At 41.7% G+C, this 9,357-nt stretch overlaps 1 long non-coding RNA gene across 2 annotated transcripts; it reads left to right on the top strand.

The window, feature by feature from the left end:
* Positions 1 to 974: 974 nt before the first annotated feature.
* On the top strand, positions 975 to 7,207 carry LOC125697642 (uncharacterized). 2 transcript variants are annotated; one of them, XR_007378894.1, is made up of 6 exons: positions 975 to 1,102; positions 1,909 to 2,036; positions 3,148 to 3,186; positions 4,376 to 4,541; positions 5,593 to 5,698; positions 6,299 to 7,207. It is a non-coding gene; the product is annotated as an uncharacterized LOC125697642 (long non-coding RNA). The 2 variants fall into 2 exon arrangements; XR_007378893.1 differs by having other exon boundaries at positions 6,216 to 7,207.
* The last annotated feature ends 2,150 nt before the right edge of the window (positions 7,208 to 9,357 follow it).

Here is a 9,357-nt window from a genome sequence, read left to right as displayed (position 1 = left end):
TTACTTTGCCTGAAGGCTCAACATGCAGACATTGGTGAGGTTATTTTCCTGGTTCCTGCACTGTCCATCCAGCAGGATGTGTGTCCTGCTATTTAAACTATCTCCTCAGTTGAACAGATTTAGCCCAGTTGGCGTGCGTGTCCTGATCTGCACCCAGTGTCACGTGAGATTGTATTTTAGAAAATGAAGCCTTGAGGATTTGAGCAGCTTTATAGTATTTTTGCTGTATAGCTGCGTAACACCAAGGTTTTGTCCCACAGCTTGCTTTCCCTTCATGGAAGCTGTATTTCAAATCCACACTTGTACTTGAGCTCTGCTGTGTTGTTGCCATAATGCATTCATAGTTTTAACCTCAGCTAGAAATTTCTTCTCACCTTTTGTATTCTCTCATCAAGTTTTGTCAGGAAGAGTGTCTTGAATGGAGATAAAAGCTCTGAGCATGTCATTGTATTTTGGTTCTCACCCTGACTTTCAAGGCCTGTTGCTTGATATTTCAGTGCCTGATCAGTTCTCATACTGAAGTGAGTCTTTGATTCTGTTTTGAAATGGCTCTGCAAACATAGACAAAATCCTAGAAATAGGTTTTGCTCCATGCAGGAACATATCTGTGGCCATACAGCAATACCATGCCTCATCTATCCTGTACAATCGGATTGTGCTGTTGTAGGACTCTGAAACAAGTCCAAATCTACAAATGGAAGGTGGGAGAGTGATGTTCTTCTCTATCGGGCAGAGGCTCAGGCTGTATGAACAGAGTGTGTGACAGCTCGTGGTCATGGGGGGGATGGGTTACCACCCTGTCAGGTTTGTGAGCATGCCATGTTCAGGCTGTTGTGCCGTGTTACAGCTGCTACCGTCTGGATTTTTTTCTCTGTTAGAGCTGTTGAGGTCCTGAAATGGACCATAAAACAAACCTCCTTCTGTCCAGCAGGCCCTCTAACAGAACTTCACCCTCTCCCTGCCTAGAGCTAAGCACAGTTGTGTCCTGTCTTTGCTGCTGTGTAAGGCAGCACAAAAGTGGACTCTCGTCTCTGGCAGGAGGGACAGCTGGAGGACCACTGAGTACCGCCTCCTTTTCCTGAGTAAGAATCATCCACTTCAGGTATTAATTTTTCATGCTGATATTTCTGCATCATTTAGCAAGAATCTAGTGGCCCACATGGCTCCAAGAATAGCTTCCCTTCGTTACTTTTTAATGCAAACGTTTTAGTTTGCTTCATCATTCAGGGATGCTCTGGCTAGGATGGCATACATCTCCCTGCTGAAAGCAGATGAAGCATTAAATGTTCTACCCTGCTACTTTTACTTGAATGTCCAGCTGACAGATGGCAGAGTCCTGCTGTTCGATATCACATTATCTCAGTTTGCCTCTCCAGAGGTATGGTTATAGTATTGTGAGATGCTGATACCGTTATTACAAGTGAGTGGTCTGCAAACTGCCTTGTGCATGATGTTCTCAATGAATGTAAGCCTTTCTGCCAGATCTTGGGGTCTGCAGCTGCTGCAAACTTCCCATATCATGGAGTACTTCTAAACAGGAATGTCTTCTTTCTGTGCAGGTTTCCTTGAAGTCCTTGCAACAATATCAATCAAATAAGCAAACCACTGTGATGGCATCATTTGTCTCTTGTTTAATGTAAAACACAGACGAGAGACAGGCTGTCAACATAAGGAAAAACAAGTGAAGCCAGCAGAACAAAAGCACTCAACAAACTGCTGGGGGGAAACCGTTTTTAAACCTGCAGCTGCATCCTCGCTTTCCCAGAAATAATGCATGCAGCAAGCAGCCCTTTTTCAGTGTCCATTTTGTTTGTTTGTTTGTTTTCACAACAGGCTTCTGAGCTCTGAGAACAATTAGCTGCACTGCTTCCCTGAGATGTTGTTCCACTTACTCTTTTTTTTCTTCAGTAATCATACTGGTGACCCAACTGGCCTGAGAGATATTTGAACAAATATATAGAAGGGGACTATTTCTCCACATGCAGTCTCATTACAATGTAGAAAACAGCAGGTGGCTATGATGAGCCAAGCTCAAGGTAAGAATGAGAAGCATTGGTCATAGCAGAGCAGCTCTCAAGCCGCTCTGTGCAATTTGTAAGAGGAGAAGCTGCAATAATTTTTAATTTTGTTTTAAATGAAAGTCTGTTAGCTTTTTTACACAGCAAAATTCATTGGTGGACACACAGGCAGATATTTATTGGCTAAAATAACATGACGATGTATCCTGCCTTCATTCCGTCTCTGACTGCCAAAAACTGGGGCCTAAACTAATAGACAAAATATTTGGGACTGTTATCATAGAACTGTAAGCTGCTTTCAGATGCATCAGCTTCCTGTCCTGTGTCCCCCATCCTCCCTACCCCAGGGACATGTGTTTCTCAGCCCATGCTGTTTCCTGTATGCTGGCAGGCTGCTGCCTGGTGGCTCAGCAGGGCAGAAAGCCATAGGAGAACGATGGAGGTGTGGCTCGAAAGGATGCTGGAAGTCCTATCAGGAAAGTGTTTTTCTGTCTCTTCCATCTCCATCAGCCTTACTCCAGCCATGTCCCCTGAACTAGTGGCTCATTTGGTGCTCCCTGGACCCATGGAGGAACTAATTTAGCCTCACTAGTTTTATGGGGAGCTAAATTCATCCAGGTTGAGGAAGGTGCCTGGAAGACATCAGGCAGAGGCTGGACTGCACGGCCAAGAGCAGGAATGGGAGGAGGAAGAAATACGGAGGAAAGGGAAGGTCACCTGTCTCCCTGTGTCCAAGTGCTGGGCTGGCTCTGCTGCCAGTGAGACCACAGGAATGGTCTGAGCAGGAAGAGTGATCCAGGAGAAAGCTTTGGTTCCTCAATGGTTCGGTGATGGTGGAATGCCAGACATCCAAATCCTGCACTTCACAACAAAAACAAGTGCTGCACACTATCACAAATCAACCTCAGACATCTGTGATTGCTTATTTCCTCGCAGACAAATTAAAAATGGAAGCAGTCTCCTCAAGATCTTTTTAGGATCTGCTTAAGAGCTATTAAGTGTTGCTTGATTTTGGCTCCACATATCTGTAGAACCGAAGTTTTATTTACATTTTGAAGATGGGAAAAATTTCTTTGTGTGATATTTGATGCATTACACTGTATATGAGACTTGTTTGTTTGGTTTTCAGGGGCTGGCTGACTTTGTCCACACACAACTACAGACCTGGGTGAGTTGCTTTGAGGTCATGCACACTTTTACTTTATTTTTTAAATATTAATATCATATGAATACAGGTATGCTGGTGAAGATGTATTCATTTAGGAAAGTACCTAGTCTGCTGCTAGGATAGATGTGTAACCATGGAAGAGCTCTCTCTTGTTTTTATGAAGCTGTGAAATGTGGAGGTTTGTTGAAATTATAAGCAAACAAAAGTCACAAATTCATATTTTTAATTATCACCAAGGCTATATTCCTGATGTAGCCTGCTTTAGCTGTCTCTGATGCCACGAAATTTGCTCACCAGTGTGCTTTCCCTTCCAATGATCTGAGACATAGACCTTTATCTAAGCTGCAGTCTTGGTGGCATTGGTGGGAGCCCTGCCTGATTTAGAGTAAATTTGTGGAAGCTCTTTGACACATTTTTCAGTGACACCTTGCCAAAACTATGTGAACATTCTTATATACCTTCCCACCCATGCATGTGACTGTGATGGCTGCCTTTACAGAGCCACAGCTTTCTGAAATGTATTTCTCCAAGTATTCAGGATCTACCTGCAGACAGAAATGAAGAGCTTGAAGAATTAAGAACAAAGAAACAAGCAAAACATTAAAGCATTGTTGCTGTTTCTTTCCTTTTTTTTTCCCCAAATTTATCCTGCCTTCAGAACCTAATGGCTGGAAACCTAGAGTAGGGAGAGCTTGGAGAGATTAGTGAAGCCTCTGTTTTCTTTGTGTAAATTCTAAAATCTTACTGGTAGAAGAATGAATTTAACATTACAGGAGCTCACCAGTGTATTCAGCACTGTCCTCCTAGAGGACTTTCAGTTAATGAATAAACCAGTACATCCAGTAGTAAAAGAGTGAAATGAAGCACGATCAGTACCTGTTTATCCTAATAGCTGGAAGCCCGATGGGCTGCAGCCCTGCAGTCACGTCCGCCAGGGCTAAGTGCAGATAATGTGTGTTTATTTGATAGCTGAGCCACATCTTACTCTCATTAGCTGAGAATGATTCATGAGGTCTGAGAAGGCTTTTCCAACATTTTTTTTTTTTTTTTTTTTTTTTAACTTCAGAGCAGCTAAATCCATGCCTGAAATGTAGGTGAGCCCTGGTCTGATCTTGGAAGCAGTCGTCTTTGTTCTGCTTCTTCTTGCTGAAGTTGTATTTGTTATTTCTGCTATCTTTCTCAACACTAGAAGTGCAGATTCTCTCATCAGGAAGAAACTGTAGGAAAGCATTTGGGCACTGCGAGTGACATAGTGCTTCACTTGGGAAGCCACATCTCTGAGCAGCGCAGGACTACTGCAGAACCAGCGAGGGACAGCAGTAGGAGCCTGGGTGGACAGAGAGATCCCACCAGGGGTAGGCATGCCCTCTGTGTTTATAGCCCAGAATCCCTTTCTAGATCATGCCCACCCACCAGCTCAGGCTTCCCCATCCAACCTGGCAATGAACATCTCCAAGGATGGGGCATCCACAGCATCTCTGGTGGCACTGACAGTGACTCATTACTGTCCGAGTAAAGATTTTTTTCCATACTTCTAGATCCAAATTCTTTGGTTGTTATGATTTGGGGTGGGTTTTTTTGTGGGTTTGTGTGTGTGTGTGTGTTTTTCAACAACAGAAATCTATAGAATAGTACAAGAAGTAAAAAAAAACGAGGATATGTTTTACTGATCAAAAGAATAATTTTAAATTTGCAATTTCTTCTGAGTAGGTACAGAATATCAAGACCCTCTATGAAACTTCTAATAATAATGTGCAGTTACTGTTCTAAATTAAATGACTTTAAAATTGAATGTGTTCTGATTTCTAGAATCAGCGTGAGATAGTGTTACTAAAGCAATGAAGCAGTTTGCAGTGTGTAATAAATATGTATAATTACTTGAGGAAGATGGGCTTACTGTCATAAAAAGAAATTGAAAAGCTGTTAACATCACTACATGTCACAGTTTGTGCTCTACAATAAGTCACAATTCTGACAGCAGTTTATCTATAATGCTGGCATGTCAATCAGGAGAACGCAATAAGGCTTGTAATAATATTTCCACTTGGCATAGAGGTTTTCATAAGGCAGCAATAACTTGAATCTGCAGTAACCTGAACTTTAAATCCGTATTTATTGAGAGAAACTGTTGAATTGTCCTTTCTTGGAAGAGGCTAAAATATAAAGATGCAGGCAAAATATTAGTGTTTTTATTTTGCTAAAACATAGGATTGTTAAGGTTGGAGAAGACCTCCAAGATCATTCTAGTCCAACCAGCCACTTCCCACCAATACAGCCCAATAAACCATGTCCCTAAATACCGTGTCCCTAAATACCATGTATACCTTTTCCTCAAACACCTCCACAGATGGTGACTCCACAACTTCCCTTTACCATGTTTGCTCCCACTTTCCCCCTACCCCACAGGAGCAGCATGAGGACATCCTTTCACAGAGGCAGCAAATGAAGAAAAGAAAAAGGAAGCCACCCCAGCACCTTCTTCCTTCTGCTTTGATCAAGGCCATGCAAAGAGGTAGCAAAATGAACTGGGGGTGGAGCGTAGGGGTGTGGAGGGTGTGGAGTCACTGCTGATATTTATGATGTTAGGAAGATGTTATGTACGTTTGTGTTGGAAAAAGATTGATAAAATGAGGAACTTCAGTGACATGCTATGTCAAAACAAACATCCAGCTGGGGAAGAGGTTATCAAGCTGCAGCAGTAAAACTGGGGATGTGAGAGACACAATTTCATAATTTAATAGCAATGTATTAGGCTTTCCAGAAAATACATGTTTGTGGGAGGTGGTTAAATGATTGAAGAGCTGGTTTCTGCTGCATGTGTATGCTTGTCTATCCATTCATTTTTGGAATCAAAACTGCTGGACAGTTATACAAGATTCTAAGATTGATTTTGAAGAATTGTATGCCTGCACTGAAATAAATACTGGTCATTGCCTCCAGAATTCATAGAGAATCTGAATAATGCAAGAAGTGTATTTGGAAGTGTATTATCTAAGAGAAGATATTGGTTTCCTAATTTTGCATTGCAGTATGAGAAGAACATTGGCCACAGATCGGAAGACCATCATGAGTGCCATGCACTCTTGTGACCACATCCCTTCATTTTCCACAGGCTGAATGAGGCCCATTTGCATTCAAGACAGTTGTGGTTCTGGTCCACTGGAGCTGTGCAGCCACACGTGCTATTTTCCATCAGGCAGGAGGTGAGCAGTGACCCTGGTCCATCTCACAATCCCAGCCCCAAATGACAGACATCGGTCCACCATAGCTCTGTGCTCCTCTCTGAAGTGTGTGATTGTGTTGACCTCTAGTGGCTGCAAGGAAGAGAGGGCCAGACCTCCAGGTGAATGAAGCATACAGAATGTTACAGCTACGCTTGTTAGGGCAGCGTTCCATAAAAACCACAACTCATATATTCATGTTCTCCTTGTCCTCTGTGATATAGATTTTGTGATCCTCCATGACATGCTTTGGCCATTTCACATTCATGATGCACAGTCTTCTGCCTCCAGGAGCATCTCCAGCAAGGCTGCTCAGGAGTCTGCCTTCACAGTGGGGGAAATGGGAGCAGGCTGTCCCTGAGCAAAGCTCTCACGAACCATTGCATTAGAAACAGGGATTTGTAGATTTGGGTGTTGCATCCTTTAGGCATGTTCTTCTTTTCTAGCCAAGGCATAGAAATGTTGATTGGGCTAAGAAAAATTCTGGCCATTTCAAATGATTCTGTAACTCAACTCTGTGGAACATTTTCTCTTTTCAGTGAAAAGTACCATTTACTGGTTTTGCTGATGGTACAGGTAAACCAAAAGGATTGTTCTTGGTCCTGTGTGGAAGCAGCAGTTCTTCTGCACAGTCGTGGCCCCAAGGCAGCCCCTGATGATAGGTTTCTGGGCTGGAGGTCAGCCCTGTCCCTGTGCCTTCCAGTAGAGCCTGAGAAGACTGTCAAAAGTAGGCAGTTTATCCCAACTGAAGCTCAATATTTAGCTGTAATTGAAGCCAGTACTGAAAGCCTCTGTTTGGAAAATGTAAAAAATGGACTATTTTGCATCTGTAACCAAAAGTGGGCATAAATAATTGATAGTAAATAAAAATTGCTAAAATATATCCAGGATGCCATCTGTCTTCTTGCCAGTTTTTATACTGAATAATCAAAAAGTTTTAGTGGAGATGGATGACAGCATTTAACACCAGCCGTTTTGTGCACACTGTTATTGTAAGTTGCCTGTAATTTGAAAATTGTGCTGGCGGCTAAAGGAGATTGCAATAGGAAAACAAATACCAGGAAAACCACCAATACAGCTCTCTGAAAGGGGCACAAATGGAATGATGTGTCTAGCACATGTCACAACAGTGCTGTAGAAGCTTCCCAACTTGCCTTCCAGCCGAGACCCTGTCTTTTGAGGGCCTGGCAGGGACTTGCATGCTGCTGTGCCCTGGTGTGTGTCCCAGCTGGGTCTGGCTTTTCTTGTAGAGAAACTGCAGTACAGGAGCCATTGCTTATCTGACAGGAAGGTAGCTCTTCACTGGCCTCAAGGTGCTTGAGGCTATGAAATAGCTGAACTAGGGACTGCTTTCTCAGATGTGTTACCTGGCTTAAATAAAAGATTACTCTTCTCACACACTTGTCTTCTTAAGAAGAAAAGAGTAGGATATAGAATATGATGACTGCAACCTAGATACAGGTAGAGTGTGATGCCAGTTAATGTCAGTGAAATGATGAGGCAGTTTCCTCCTTTTTTTTTTGTCAGCTTTTTCCTGTAATTGAACAGAAGCTATTTAGTAACCCAGTTTCCATGTTTGTTTAAAGTTGTTAAGAGTTTTAGATGACAGGAATCAGACATAGTGCACTAGTCCTATACACTGAGTCCTAATTTGATTATATTGAGTCTTACTTGTAAATTAAAGCCATGCATTTAAATTTCCTGATCTTAATCTCACTCCTTAAACGTTTTTTTTAGTAAATAGCTGAAAGATTAATGGCTAAGTTTAATGATTATTCTCATTACCATCACAGTGTCTTCTTCTTCTTCTTCCACATTATGTCTGACTTAACACACTAAGTCAGTGAGTGGAATCTCATCTCTTCAGAAATGAAGAGCAAAACATCCTTTCTAGGAGCTGGTTGTTCATCCTGCATATCTGACAGCCATAGTAACACATTTCACACTCCTGTTTGACCTCCCGATTGTAGGGGTGAGGCTAGTTACATTTAAATGGGAGGCCTGCAACTTGAGTATTTCTATCATTGATGGCAAAATACTCTCAGTGCCTTCTGTTGTAAACAGTATTAGTCTAGCACACATTAGTTTGTGCTTACATTTAAAAGGAAAAAAATATGTAACTTCTACTGCTAAATCTTTCTGTGGTCTGCCCTTGGCAGGCTGCCTTACTACACTATAGAACTTACACGTTCTATATTGAAAGAGAAACCTTGAACAACATAACATAGTTATCAACTTCTGCTTCCAGTGCCCTCCTTTATCCTTTAAAAGGTGTGCAGCCAGTTGAAAACAATAACATTAATTCAAAGCCACAGCTGGTGTTTTCAAGAGGAACACAGAAGACAGCTGTGTAGAAACCTGTATTTTTCTACTTGCTATTAACAAAATCACAGTTCTGGAAAGCTTTGTGAAACTTGTGCTAAATTTGATCTTGCTTCTGAAGCTGTCTTCTAGAATATGTAAATATTGAAACTGATGGAGGAGGGAATAGAGTGAGTCAAAGTAATTTGTGTTTATTGTAGGAGTTGTATTGTTTGAGATGCTCTAAATAGAGAAATGGTACAGAGATGTCAAATTGTTTGTAAATCAGACAAGTACTTCTGTCTCCACTGGTATCTTTCATAACTGGCAATGAGAAGAACAGATTTAACTAGGTAGGAGCTACAGTTGGCCCATCATAAAAAGTAATATGATTATCGACGATTTCTGGAGGTCCCTTCCAACCCGTACGGTTCTGTGATTCTGTGATTATGTGTATGAAAATTTCTTGGTGAGTACTTCTTATGCTGAAAATCATTATTTCCTATATTAGGTCCAAACCACTTTTGGTCTTTCTAGTTGTGAGATGTTTTACGGTTGAAATGAAATCTCATGTGATGGAAATAATTAGTGTCATACTCCTTTGTAATGCCACTGTATAGTGCATGCAAATGGATGGAAGTATTACACA

Source organism: Lagopus muta, chromosome 9 (assembly GCF_023343835.1).
Source record: "Lagopus muta isolate bLagMut1 chromosome 9, bLagMut1 primary, whole genome shotgun sequence".
NCBI lineage: Eukaryota > Metazoa > Chordata > Aves > Galliformes > Phasianidae > Lagopus > Lagopus muta.
The sequence above is the reverse complement of the archived record's forward strand: the minus strand, read 5'-3'. Positions and strand labels throughout refer to the sequence as shown.